At 52.1% G+C, this 14,674-nt stretch overlaps 1 protein-coding gene across 5 annotated transcripts in view; it reads right to left on the minus strand.

Moving 5' to 3' along the window:
* LOC142466914 (uncharacterized) overlaps positions 1 to 14,674 on the minus strand; it is a 608,435-nt gene that overhangs the window by 41,060 nt on the left and 552,701 nt on the right. For 2 of the 5 annotated variants that reach the window (XM_075572529.1, XM_075572530.1), the window contains exons 1-3: positions 13,508 to 13,628; positions 12,345 to 12,538; positions 7,532 to 7,607 (exon numbers count right to left, since the gene is read on the minus strand). The exons of 2 other annotated variants lie outside the window; for them this stretch is intronic. The gene's annotated coding sequence lies outside the window, so the exon portion shown is untranslated. Of the gene's footprint in view, positions 1 to 7,531; positions 7,608 to 12,344; positions 12,539 to 13,507; positions 13,629 to 14,674 lie in introns of those variants that run through there. One more of the 5 variants, XM_075572532.1, reaches the window with a different exon arrangement.

Here is a 14,674-nt window from a genome sequence, read left to right on the forward strand (position 1 = left end):
GGGGGAGACAGGGTGGCGAGGGAGTGGGGGGAAGACAGCGTGGCGAGGGAGTGGGGGGGAGACCGGGTGACGAGGTAGTGGGGGGGAGACAGGGTGGCGAGGGAGTGTGGGGGAGACAGGTGGCGAGGGAGTGTGGGGGAGACAGGGTGGTGAGGGAGTGGGGGGAGACAGAATGGCGAGGGAGTGGGGGGAGAGGGAGTGGGGGGGAGACAGGGTGGCGAGGAAGTGGGGGGTGATACAGGATGGCATGGGAGTGGGGGTGATACAGGATGGCGATGGAGTGGGGGGGGAGACAGGATGGAGAGGGAGTGGGGGGAGACAGGATGGGGGGGGAGACAGGATGGAGAGTGAGTAGGGGGGGAGACAGGATGACGAGGGAGTGAGGGGGGAGACAGGATGACGAGGGAGTGGGGGGGGAGATAGGATGACGAGGGAGGGGGGGGGAGACAGGGTGGCGAGGGTGTGTGGGGGAGACAGGGTGGCGAGGGAGTGGTGGGGAGACAGGGTGGTGAGGGAGTGGGGGGGAGACAGGGTGGCGAGGGAGTGGGGGGGGAGACAGCATGGCGAAGGAGTGGGGGGGGGAGACAGGGTGGTGAGGGAGTGGGGGGGAAACAGGGTGGCAAGGGAGTGGGGGGAAGACAGCATGGCGAGGGACTGGGGGGGACACAGCATGGCGAGGGAGTGGGGGGAAGACAGCGTGGCGAGGGAGTGGGGGGGGGGAGACAGGGTGGCGAGGGAGTGGGGGGGAGACAGGGTGGCGAGGGAGTGGGGGGGAGACAGGGTGGCAAGGGAGTGGGGGGGAGACAGGGTGGCGAGGGAGTGGGGGGGAGACAGGGTGGCGAGGGAGTGGGGGAGAGACAGGGTGGCGAGGAAGTGGGGGGGAGACAGGGTGGCAAGGGAGTGGGGGGGAGACAGGGTGGCGAGGGAGTGGGGGGAGACCGGGTGGCGAGGGAGTGGGATGGAGACAGGGTGGCGAGGGAGTGGGGGGGAGACAGGGTGGCGAGGGAGTGGGGGGGAGACAGGGTGGCGAGGAAGTGGGGGTGATACAGGATGGCATGGGAGTGGGGGTGATACAGGATGGCGAGGGAGTGGGGGGGGAGACAGGATGGAGAGGGAGTGGGGGGAGACAGGATGGGGGGGAGACAGGATGGAGAGTGAGTGGGGGGGAGACAGGATGGAGAGTGAGTGGGGGGGAGACAGGGTGGCGAGAGAGTGGGGGGGAGACAGGGTGGCAAGGGAGTGGGGGGGAGACAGGGTGGCGAGGCAGTGGGGGGGAGACAGGGTGGCGAGGGAGTGGGGGGGAGACAGGATGGAGAGGGAGTGGGGGGAGAAAGGGTGGCAAGGGAGTGGGGGGGAGACAGGATTGTGAGGGAGTGGGGGGGAGACAGGGTGGCGAGGGAGTGGGGGGGAGACAGGGTGGCGAGGGAGTGGGGGGAAGACAGCATGGCGAGGGAGTGGGGGGGAGACTGGGTGATGAGGGAGTGGGGGGGGAGACAGGGTGGCGAGGGAGTGTGGGGGAGACAGGGTGGCGAGGGTGTGTGGGGGAGACAGGGTGGTGAGGGAGTGGGGGGAGACAGAATGGCGAGGGAGTGGGGGGAGAGGGAGTGGAGGGGAGACAGGGTGGCGAGTGAGTGGGGGGGAGACAGCATGGCGAGGGTGTGGGGAGGAGACAGCGTGGTGAGGGAGTGGGGGGGGGTGAGACAGGGTGGCAAGGGAGTGGGGGGGAGACAGGGTGGCGAGGGAGTGGGGGGGGAGACAGGGTGGCGAGGGAGTGGGGGGGAGACAGGGTGGCGAGGGAGTGGGGGGGAGACAGGGTGGCGAGGATGTGGGGGGTGATACAGGATGGCATGGGAGTGGGGGTGATACAGGATGGCGAGGGAGTGGGGGGGAGACAGGGTGGCAAGGGAGTGGGGGGGCGACAGGGTGGCGAGGGAGTGGGGGGGAGACAGGGTGGCGAGGGAGTGGGGGGGAGACAGGGTGGCGAGGGATTGGGGGGGAGACAGTGGGGCGAGGGAGTGGGGGGAGACCGGGTGGCGAGGGAGTGGGATGGAGACAGGGTGGCGAGGGAGTGGGGGGGAGACAGGGTGGCGAGGGAGTGGGGGGGAGACAGGGTGGCGAGGAAGTGGGGGTGATACAGGATGGCATGGGAGTGGGGGTGATACAGGATGGCGAGGGAGTGGGGGGGGAGACAGGATGGAGAGGGAGTGGGGGGAGACAGGATGGGGGGGAGACAGGATGGAGAGTGAGTGGGGGGGAGACAGGATGGAGAGTGAGTGGGGGGGAGACAGGGTGGCGAGAGAGTGGGGGGGAGACAGGGTGGCGAGGGAGTGGGGGGGAGACAGGGTGGCGAGGCAGTGGGGGGGAGACAGGGTGGCGAGGGAGTGGGGGGGAGACAGGATGGAGAGGGAGTGGGGGGAGAAAGGGTGGCAAGGGAGTGGGGGGGAGACAGGATTGTGAGGGAGTGGGGGGGAGACAGGGTGGCGAGGGAGTGGGGGGGAGACAGGGTGGCGAGGGAGTGGGGGGAAGACAGCATGGCGAGGGAGTGGGGGGGAGACTGGGTGATGAGGGAGTGGGGGGGGAGACAGGGTGGCGAGGGAGTGTGGGGGAGATAGGGTGGCGAGGGTGTGTGGGGGAGACAGGGTGGTGAGGGAGTGGGGGGAGACAGAATGGCGAGGGAGTGGGGGGAGAGGGAGTGGAGGGGAGACAGGGTGGCGAGTGAGTGGGGGGGAGACAGCATGGCGAGGGTGTGGGGAGGAGACAGCGTGGTGAGGGAGTGGGGGGGGGTGAGACAGGGTGGCGAGGGAGTGGGGGGGAGACAGGGTGGCGAGGGAGTGGGGGGGGAGACAGGGTGGCGAGGGAGTGGGGGGGAGACAGGGTGGCGAGGGAGTGGGGGGGAGACAGGGTGGCGAGGATGTGGGGGGTGATACAGGATGGCATGGGAGTGGGGGTGATACAGGATGGCGAGGGAGTGGGGGGGAGACAGGGTGGCAAGGGAGTGGGGGGGCGACAGGGTGGCGAGGGAGTGGGGGGGAGACAGGGTGGCGAGGGAGTGGGGGGGAGACAGGGTGGCGAGGGATTGGGGGGGAGACAGTGGGGCGAGGGAGTGGGGGGGAAACAGGGTGGTGAGGGAGTGGGGGGGAGACAGGGTGGTGACGGAGTGGGGGGGAGACAGGGTGGCGAGGGAGTGGGGGGAGAGAGAGGGTGGAGAGATGGAGAGGTAGTGGGGGGGAGAAAGGATGGAGATGGTGGAGAGGATGGAGAGGGTGGAGAGAGGATGGAGAGCGAGAGGATGGAGAGGGAGAAGAAAGGATGGAGAGGGAGGGGGAGAGATGGAGAAGGAGTGAGAGGGAGAGGGAGGAGAGGGAATGGGGGGAGAGGGAGAAGAGAGGATGGAGAGGGAGTGGGGAGAGAGGGTGGAGAGGGTGTGGGGGGAGAGAGAGAGAATGGGCGGAGGATAGAGGATGTGGGAGAGGGATAAGTGAGGATGGGGGGAGGAGGGAGAGGATGGGGGGAGAGGGAGGTGTTCATCTAATATTATTGAAATGAACATACTGTAGCAATGGATTACATATGGATGAAATGGACAGGGGGGTCTCTGGAGATGAGGTTGTTGGTGGTGAACAGAATCCATTTCGTCTCCATTGTGTCTGTCTTTGTCTTCATAAGTCTCTGTGTCTTGTGTCTCGCGCTTTGTTCCTGCAATCCTTCGTGTGTGAAAGAATGTGTCTGTTGCGAGTGTATCAGTTTGACTACCAGGAGAACTCAAGGCCAGTCGGCCTATGGCTCAATGCCCAGAAATTAGTGAGAAACACATATTCTGCAGGGAACAGACTTTCAGATAAAAATGTATCTTTAATAGACCTTCTTTCCTTGTTCATTGTATTAAAATGTTTTTTTTTATAACTTGTATTTTATTAGTGGGTAAATGCATAGTATACATGAAAAACAAATCAAATGCGTAGTGAACAGGGTAGCTTAAAATGGACTATAACATAAGCATAACATACCTATCAAGTCCACGCGGTATTTTGAGCCCTACTCAACCGCGTGGGTAGAGATCGTAATTCATGTTATGTGTATCATGGGTAAAATGATCATTGTTGTAAACAAGGGTAAGGATAAATAATAATAAAAAAATAAAAAAAAGGGAGGGGAGGGTAAAGGGGGACGGAGAGAGGGAAGGGGGGGCTTATAAGATGAGGATGCGACGGTTTCTGGAGTCCACCGAAATGGCTCATGAGCTGTGGATCATCATAGTGGATTATGTGAAAATATAAGTAGTTGATCAAAAGGGGGAGTGATGATCCGAATGGGAACTTGGTTTTCACTCTACCCAAGGAGAACGCATCTATTACTATTATAGCCAAATTGTGTCACGCTCTACCCCGGGGATATCTGTCTGAGCTAGCCAAGGGGCCCAACCTTTTAGATAATTGACACCAGTATCATTAACTAAGTTTGTTAGCTTTTCCATCTGGCAGGTTAACCAAATACGATTCCGAATCTTTGGGATAATTGGAATATCGGGGCGTTTCCATAATGCTGCGATCTCGCACCGCGTGGCTATTGCAAAATGTGTAATTAGTTTGTTGTTTGACTTTGATAGGCCCTTTAGGGGTCTGTTTAGGAGAAACAGCCACGGGTCTGGGGGAATAGTGAGATCAAATATTCTCTGGATCCAATTTCTGATCTTTTCCCATATCGGGGATATCCGCGGGCAGGACCACAGCATATGTAACAGGTCTGCTGTTCCTCCACATTGTTTAGGGCACAGTGGAGAGGACCCTGGTATAAACTTAGATAATTTGAGTGGGGTGAGGTACCATCTCATAAGAACTTTATATGCGTTCTCCTTCAGTGTGGTGCACATCGAGCTTTTTGCGGCTCCTAAAAATATAGTATTCCATTCTTCGTCCTCCAAGGTCTCCCCAAGGTCCCTTTCCCATTGCGTACGGAATGATGGCATTTGTTGCCTTGAAGATGCAGGTTCGATTACCTCTCTGTATATCGTAGATATGAGTCCCTTAGTGTCGGTTTCTGCCCGACAGAGTTTTTCGAAGTTCGTCAATGGGGGTATGGGGCGAATTTATTATAAAATGCTCTGATCTGAAGCGTCAGCGTGGCTCGGAACTCCTCAGCCCTCTATGGCCCGGGCCTAAGTCTCTGTGTCTTGTGTCTCACGCTGTGTTCCTGCAATCCTTCGTGTGTGAAAGAATGTGTCTGTTGCGAGTGTATCAGTTTGTGTCTGTTGCGAGTGTATCAGTTTGGCTACCAGAAGAACTCAAGGCCAGTCGGCCTATGGCTCAATGCCCAGAAATGAGTGAGAAACACATATTCTGCAGGGAACAGACTTACAGATAAAAATGTATCTTTAATAGACCTTCTTTCCTTGTTCATTGTATTAAAATGTTTTAATCCAGTTTTTACTTATTTAGCGACCTTTATAATGATTGGTTTAGAATAAGGAGGATATGTTATATTCTACCTAGCAACTTGTTTTAGACAAAGAAACTCATGTGTATATAAAAAGGCTGCATGGGCCTCCCCTTGCAGAGTTTCTTGTGACGCTCCTGTATGATCATTCAGTAAAACTACAATAAACTCTCATTATCTATGACCAGTGTTTGCTCTTATCTTCCATTTGCAAACAACGACAGAGGAGAGGGAGGATGGGGGGAGAGGAGAGGGAGGATGGGGGGAGAGAGAGGAGAGGGAGGATGGGGGGGAGAGGGAAAAAAAGCAAAAGGGGGAGAGAGGGTGGAGAGGGAGTTGGGGTGGGGAAAGAGGAGGGAGTGGGGGTGGAGAGAGAGGATGGAGAGGGAGTGAGGAAGAGAAAATGGAGAAGCATTGGGAGTGGCGAGAGGATGGAGAGGCTGTGGGGGTGGGGAGAGAGGATGAAGAGAGTGGGGGGGAGAGGATGGAAAGGGAGTGAGGGGGGGTTAGGATGCAAAGGGAGTAGGGAAGGAAGAGATGGAGAGGGAGTGGGGGGAGGGGAAGAAAGGAGGGAGTGGGGGGAGAGGGAGGATGGGGAGAGAGGGAAGGGAGAGAATGGGGGTGAGAGGAAGAAGAGAGGATGCAGGGACAAGGAGGGAGGGAGGATGGGTTTAGAGGGCGGATGGGGGTAGAGGGCGGGGAGTGGGGTTTTGGCTATGATGAACCAAAAAGTGATGCAAAACACTGTGCGTTGCAAGTCCCTTCCTAATGTTATATATGTGCTCATAGATGCGCCTCTGGAACGATCTCCCCGTGCGCCCCACATACTGTAGGCAACAGGGACATCGCAGCAGATAGATCACAAAAGTTGTATGGCAATTGATGTAAAAGTTAATCTTATAAATTTTGGACGTAACGTTAGACATAAATGTAGTCTGACTTAAGCACGTTCTATAGTGCCGTGCGCGTGCGACGCCGTGCGCGGAATTTCAGTTGGGTGACGTTAGTCAGCCTTTCTATAGAAGGGCCGCGTGTGCGCACGGCAGGGAGAGGGGAGCCGACAGACAGCGGCGAAGATGAAGACATGCATCTTTTCGCGCCGCTGCCTGCGCTCAAATGTACAGTATGTGTGTATGTGTGTGTGTGTGTGTGTGTGTGTGTGTGTGTGTGTGTGTGTGTGTGTGTGTGTGTGTGTGTGTGTGTGTGTGTGTGTGTGTGGGGGGGGGGGGGGGGGGGTAAACAAGTGCATACACACAACAACAAAAAAATTATTAAACTTTTTATTTTATTTTAAAAATCTTTCTTACACTCCCGTTACACTCACACAACACACACACACACACACACACTTACCTGCAGCTCCCGACACTATACACATGAAAAGCATGCGGCACGTGCACGCGCGTTCGCATAGGAACACACGGCTGCATCTTGTATAGAACAGGCCTTACACTAAACTTACAGGCTGTGCATGCTGCACAGGTATAGAAGCCCTTGGTACTATGTGCCAGGCCTGACTTGACATGCCCCAGGGGACAACTGGGCGCTAATCTAGATTTTAAATAAGCTGCTTTTCTAAAAAGAATAGAAGGTTTAGGCCGGAGAATTTGAGATCATGTAGTGTCCCTAAGAAGAATGGACCAATATTTATGAAATATTTGCCTGATTTTCGGGGCCATTTGATTGTACTGTGTGATTAAACTTACATTTTATTATTGGAATTCAAAACCGGATTTTTTTGTTCTCCAAAAGGCTCTGTCAATTTTTTTAAACCTTCACCCCCACCCCCCAGCATCACCTCCCCCTCCCACACCATTTCCTGTCACCCTCCACTGGCTTTAACACCCTTCCTTATCTACAGTACAAACCTGTTTTTTTTTTTTTTCTACACTGTTTTAGCCATAGATTCCCTTGTAAACCAGTATTGCTGACCTGAGGAAGAGAGAACTCTCGAAAGCTTGTCCTATGACATAAATTGTTAGTCCAAATAAAAAGTTATCACCTAATACTGAAGAACTCATTTATTCTGCACTATTGCAACTGGACTGACACGGCTATGTTCTGATACATATATATATACATATACATACATACATACCTATATGCCACTGTGCACCACACACAACACTTCCTTCCCACTCTCGGATTCCGGATGCGGTTGCACACCTGTGGACCTGCAGGGGAGTAACAGTGAGTACCCTTATATGTTATGGAATTCCCTAAGGAGAGGAGAATGGATGATACCCTCACCAACACTTCCAGGGATTAATGTGTTAATTCAAATTACATTGGGACTTGAGAATTGCATCTTTAATTATCATATCTCCCCTGTATGGTTTCCTCTGTACATATGATTGGACGCTAAGGGACATAAAATACATACATACATACATACATACATTACGGTGTGTGCGTGTGACACTGTGTATGCATGTGTGACTGCGTGTGTGTGACTGACTGCATGCGCGACTACGTGTGTGTGACTGTGTGTGCATGTGTCACTGCGCGTGTGCGTATGTGACTGCACTTGCGCGTGTGTGACTGCATGTGCTTGCAACTGCATGTGCGTGTGTGTTACTGCATGTGCGTGCACGTTTGTGCGCTTGTACATGCGTGTGCGACTGTGTACATGCGTGTGCGAGTGTGCGTGACTGCACTTGCACGTGTGTGACTGCGTTTATGACTGCATGTGCGTGTGTTACTGCATGTGCGTGCGTGACTGCGTGTGTGCGCGCGTGTGTGACTGCAAGTGTGCCTACACGCGTGTGACTGCGTGCGACTCTGCGTGTATGTTTGTGTGTCACTACGTGTGTGCGTGTGTGCGTGTGCGCGTGTGTCAGTCAGTGTGTGTTATTCTGCCCCCCCCCCCCCCTCTCTACTGAATACTCGCCCCCCCCCCCCGGCAGAGGTACGGAGTAACAAGGGGGGTCAGTCTGAGTCCCCCGCCCGGAGCAGCCCCCACTCTATCCCCTGGTGGAGTGGAAAGGCTGTGCACGGGGGAGAGGGGGGTTCAGCGGCTCACAGAGGGGGGGACTATCTGAGACACTATAACCTAACAAAACTGACAGAGGAAGACCGTAAAATTTAAATGCAAAAATAACCCAGATAGCTGTTAGTGAGGGCGGTTACCTCACTGAAGCCGTCAAAGGCCCAGATAGTTTTTCAAATTTGTGTTATAACATTTTTATAGGAATCCTAGGGCCATGTTTATTGGATTTATTCAACGATTTTCATATCGGAAAACAAATCCCCCCCACAGATGACGAAAGCCAATATAGTGGTGATTCCTAAAGAGGGTAAGGACCCTTTATGTTGTGGTAGCTACAGCCCAATTTCATTGCTTAATACGGATCTGAAAAGCTACAGTAAAATCCTGGCTAACAGGTTGAACTCAATACTTCCTAGATTCATCCACTATAGTTACACAGTTACATACAGTAGTTACATAGTTACATAGTAGATGAGGTTGAAAAAAGACATATGTCCATCAAGTTCAACCTATGCTAAATTTAGACGACATACTATATCCTATATCTATACTTACTTATTGATCCAGAGAAAGGCAAACAAAGAACCCCGGAGTTGATTGGACGCTAAAGGACATAGCATTGGAGCTCCTACAGAACCCTCTATATATACATACACATACATACATACATACACACACGTTACGGTGTGTGCGTGTGACACTGTGTATGCATGTGTGACTGCGTGTGTGTGACTGACTGCATGCGCGACTACGTGCGTGTATGACTGCGTGTGCATGTGTCACTGCGCGTGTGTGTGTGACTGTGTGCGTGTGCGTATGTGACTGTGTGCGTGACTGCACTTGCGCGTGTGACTGCATGTGCTTGCAACTGCGTGTGTGTTACTGCATGTGCGTGCACGTTTGTGCGCTTGTGCATGTGTGTGCGATTGCGTGTGCGACTCTGTACATGCGTGTGCGAGTGTGCGTGACTGCACTTGCACGTGTGTGACTGCGTGTATGACTTCATGTGCGTGTGACTGCGGGTGTTACTGCATGTGTGTGTGCAACTGCGTGTGTGTGCGCGCGCAGGCGTGTGTGTGTGTGACTGCAAGTGTGCCTAAGCGCGTGTGACTGCGCGCGAATCTGCGTGTATGTTTGTGTGTCACTACGTGTGTGCGTGTGTGCACGTGTGTCAGTGTGTGCTATTCTGCCCCCCCCCCCCTCCTCCCTACTGAATACTCGCCCCCCCCCCCCGGCAGAGGTACGGAGTAACAAGGGGGGTCAGTCTGAGTCTCCCGCCCGGAGCAGCCCCCACTCTATCCACTGATGGAGCGGAAAGGGTGTGCACGGGGCAGGGGGGGGGGGTGGCGGTGGCTCACAGAGGGGGGGGACTATCTGAGACACTATAACCTCCCAAAACTGACAGAGGAAGATCGTAAAACTTTAAATGCAAAAATAACCCAGATAGCTGTTAGTGAGGGCGGTTACCTCACTGAAGCCGTCAAAGGCCCAGATAGTTTTTCAAATTTGTATTATAACATTTTTATAGGAATCCTAGGGCCATGTTTATTGGATTTATTCAACGATTTTCTTAGCGGAAAACAAATCCCCCCACAGCTGGCACTTATTTCAAGCCGACTTCAGGACATTTTTACCCGTCTGGACATACTCCAGGTGGGTTTTACCCCTGAACTGCCCTTACTGGAAGCTTCTCCGGCGCCAGCCCCATCACCCCCTATGCCGAAAACAAATCCCCCCCACAGATGACGAAAGCCAATATAGTGGTGAATCCTAAAGAGGGTAAGGACCCTTTATGTTGTGGTAGCTACAGCCCAATTTCATTGCTTCAATGCTCTAGCCTGAATCTCAACCTACCTCTCCCATCGTACTTTCAGTGTCTCTTCTGCTAACATCTCCTCCTCCTCTATTGATCCCTCTGTGGGGGTACCCCAGGGCACTGTCTGGGACCTCTTCTCTTTTCTCTGTACACACTCTCTCTAGGTGACCTAATAACATCTTTTGGGTTTAATTATCACCTCTATGCTGACGACACACAAATATACTTTTCAGCACCCGACCTTACACCTGCTGTAAAAACCAAAGTTTCTGAATGTCACTCTGCTATATCATCCTGGATGGCCATCCGCCGCCTTAAACTCAACATGGCTAAAACAGAGCTCCTCATACTTCCTCCCAAATCTGACCCTACTACCTCCTTCCACATTACTGTTGGAACTACGATCATTCACCCAGTAGCCCAAGCACGCTGCCTAGGGGTCACACTCCACTCCTCTCTCACATTCGCCCCTCACATTCAAAACATTTCTAAAACCTGTCGCATTTTCCTCCACAATATAACAAAGATACGCTCTTTCCTCTGTTGCTCGACTGCTAAAACTCTGACTCAGGCCCTCATTCTCTCCCGTCTTGATTACTGTAACCTCCTACTGTCCGGCCTTCCTGCCTCTCACCTGTCTCCCCTACAATCTATCCTAAATGCTGCTGCCAGATTCACTCTACTCTTTCCTAAATCTGTCTCAGTGTCTCCCCTCCTGAAATCCCTCTCCGGCCTTCCGATCAAATCCCGCATCTCACACTCCATTCTTCTCCTCACTTTTAAAGCTTTACACTCTTCTACCCCTCCTTACATCTCAGCCCTAATTTCTCGTTATGCACCATCCAGACTCTTGCGTTCTTCTCAAGGATGTCTTCTTTCTACCCCCTTTGTATCTAAAGCCCTCTCCCGCCTTAAACCTTTTTCACTGACTGCCCCACACCTCTGGAATGCCCTTCCCCTCAGTACCCGACTAGCACCCTCTCTATCCACCTTTAAGACCCACCTTAAGACACACTTGCTTAAAGAAGCATATGAATAGCACTGTGATATTCTGGACACATGATACATAAAGCTTGGCACACTGCAGACGCACTTACCAGAACTCCCTCCTACTGTCTCTGTACGTTCTCCCTACCTACCAATTAGACTGTAAGCTCCTCGGGGCAGGGACTCCTCTTCCTTAATGTTACTTTTATGTCTAAAGCACTTATTCCCATGATCTGTTATTTATATTATCTGTTATTTATTTGATTACCATATGTATTACTACTGTGAAACGCTATGTACATTAATGGCGTTATATAAATAAAGACATGCATACATACATACATTAATACGGATCTGAAAATCTACAGTACAGGCATACCCCGCTTTAAGGACACTCACTTTAAGTACACTCGCGAGTAAGTAAATATCGCCCAATAGGCAAACGGCAGCTCACGCATGCGCCTGTCAGCACGTCCTGAACAGCAATACCGGCTCCCTACCTGTACCGAAGCTGTGCGCAAGCGGGGAGACTATAGAGCCTGTTACAAACGCGTTATTTACATCAGTTATGCACGTATATATCGATTTGCAGTACAGTACATGCATCGATAAGTGGGAAAAAGGTAGTGCTTCACTTTAAGTACATTTTCGCTTTACATACATGCTCCGGTCCCCCATTGCGTACGTTAATGTGGGGTATGCCTGTAAAATCTACAGGTTGAACTCAATACTTCCTAGATTCATCCACTATAGTTACACAGTTACATAGTTACATAGTAGTTACATATTACATAGTAGATGAGGTTGGAAAAAGACATGCGTCCATCAAGTCCAACCTATGCTAAATTTAGACAACAGATACTTTATCCTATATCTATACTTATTGATCCAGAGAAAGGCAAACAAAAATCCCCAGTGTCATATCATCCAAAGATATCTCATAAGGGGCAAAATAAATTCCTTCCTGACGCCAAGAATTGGCAGTCAGATTACTCCCTGGATCAACATCCTTCCCATGTTTACTTATTTGGTATATCCCTGTATACCTTTCCTTTATACTGCTGCTTCCCCCCCTCTGGGAGATTTGCACTATGCTACTGGTGTTGTGGTGCTTCATACCTTCTGCGATGTTGTGGGGAAACAGGACAGGCTTTTAGAGGGTTTCAGGCTGTAGTTCTGTAAGGATTCTGCTCAAACCGTGCCGGGTTTTCACTACGGTCCAGGTTTTCTGTCTCTCCTGCCCTTTCTGCTCTCTGTGGTTATTTTGGGCGCTGGCAGCTTGCTTTATAAGGCTGCAGTTACCATAGCTGACCCTCTGAAACCAACGCAACTGTGGTAACACAGATCAAGAAGCTTTCTAAATCTGCGACAATATACTGAACCAGAGAACGTGGAGTAATGAGGCTCAAGCCTCGGTATCCAATGCCACCACAGACAGATTGAATCTGTCAGCAAGAACAGAACCTCAGAGGGAGTCGCCGAGCAAAGTTCTCTGTGTTTGCAGCTCCCGTCGGTCTTTGCAGTTACGCCTTACTTACCCTCTTGCCTGTTTCTGAATTTCCAGTGGAGGAAAATGTATAAAATCCTGACCCAGGCAAGGGGGGAACTTAAGGGGTTACAATTAGAAGACGTAGAGAAATACCCATCGTTTGATAAACTATGAGAAATTAGTAGAAAATAAACATAAAAACAACAATGATTTAAAAACAATAAGACCCATCATAAGCTGATATTCATTTGAAGAGGATAAATGTATAACAGACACTCAATACAGTGTGTAAAGGACTAACCACATTAGGGGAGGTAGAGCAGGGGAAAAAGTGTCCTAGATGTCACCAATGGCAGCCCATAGAAAACGGAGGTAGGAAAATCTAATCCAGTTACATACTGCTGCGGCACAGTTTATTCGAGCATTTGCCCGTTCTGTGCCGCAGCAGTAGCCTGGCGCGCGCCCGAGTGTGACGGGCGCGCGCCGAAGCAGCGGAAGAGCGCCCTCCGATCGGGGCGCTCTCCCTACCGCTGCCGGGTCCGCCGGGTCCCCCGGAACCCCCTGCCGCTGTCCCGCGATCGCGGGACACCAGGGCTCCCTCGGGGAGCCCCTGGACACGCGTGCAGGGGGCGCACGCTCCCGATGACGCGTGACCGCGCGTCATAGACGCGCGGCACGCCGAGGGGCGGCCACAAGCAAGCCGGGAAATCTCCCGGCTTGCGGTACCGGCCACACTCGAATAAAGTGTGTCGGTAGTGTACAAAACATACAGGAAATCTCAGTTTGATCTCACCAAATCGTGCTCAGGAGAGACAGCAGCAGCTCATCCGTCAGCTGAGTCTCCTCATCAGGGAGACCATAATTGTGCCAATCCGTATATACAGTAATACCAGCAGCAGCTTATTCACTCACAGTCAAACGACAGCCCATAGGGGGAGGGGAGAGAGAGGAGGGGGGAGCCACACAGCTTGACCCTGGTCCACCAGCTACTTTCACTGTTTTATTGTATGTCTTTATTTATATAGCGCCATTAATGTACATAGCGCTTCATAGCTGTAATACACATGGTAATCAAATAACTAACAGATAATATAAATAACAGATCATGTGGGAATAAGTGCTTTAGACATAAATATAACATTAAGGAAGAGGAGTCCCTGCTCCGAGGAGCTTACAGTCTAATTGGTAGGTAGGGAGAACATACAGAGACTTTACTTAATGAGTTTACTTAATGATCTGCCAAGGCAGTGACTGGGTGACTCACTTTGATCTCCGCTTGCAGGATTTATCAGCCACACGTTTTTCTGCAAGCTCCCTCCCTTCCTGCAGTGTCTGCTATGTGACACCTCTGCAGCAGTAGATTGGTTCTTTAGCATGTCCATGAAGTACTCCTCACATTGCCACTTAGCTTACCACCCTCCAGCGTCAGAGTATGAAGGTACTCACTCTGACTGAGCCACCTGTGCTGAAGCAGGGGTATCCTGAAAACCTGACCTGTTGGTAGCCCTTGATGACTGGAGTTGGCTACCCCTGCTCTAACCAATGAGCTATAAAGTGGCCTCACTACCTCTCACTTTCTGCTGCTAAAACCTCTCCCTATACCCCCTGCATGCTGCTGGCTTTCCCCGTTACTTTGTTGCATTGCTGCCTACTTTAAATGCAGCTGAAATAATCACTGCCATGTCCATTTCCGCTATAATAGCCGACAAATGCCAGTCATTCTGTATTCTGCCTTTGGATTTGCGTAACCCAAGTGTATTATTTTGCAGTTTTTGGCCTTAAATTGTAATTCCCGCACGCTTGACTATTATTCTAATCTACCTAAATCATGAATCATTTTGTTACCCCCCTGTAGTGACCTTGCAGGGACCCCACATAGCAAGAATGTGCTGGATAACCCTTTGAGTGCCGGGGAGCTGCAGCACCTGAGTGACAGCCCCTCCGACACTCCCTGCGTTGC

The sequence above is a fragment of the Ascaphus truei genome, chromosome 15 (genome assembly GCF_040206685.1).
Source record: "Ascaphus truei isolate aAscTru1 chromosome 15, aAscTru1.hap1, whole genome shotgun sequence".
NCBI lineage: Eukaryota > Metazoa > Chordata > Amphibia > Anura > Ascaphidae > Ascaphus > Ascaphus truei.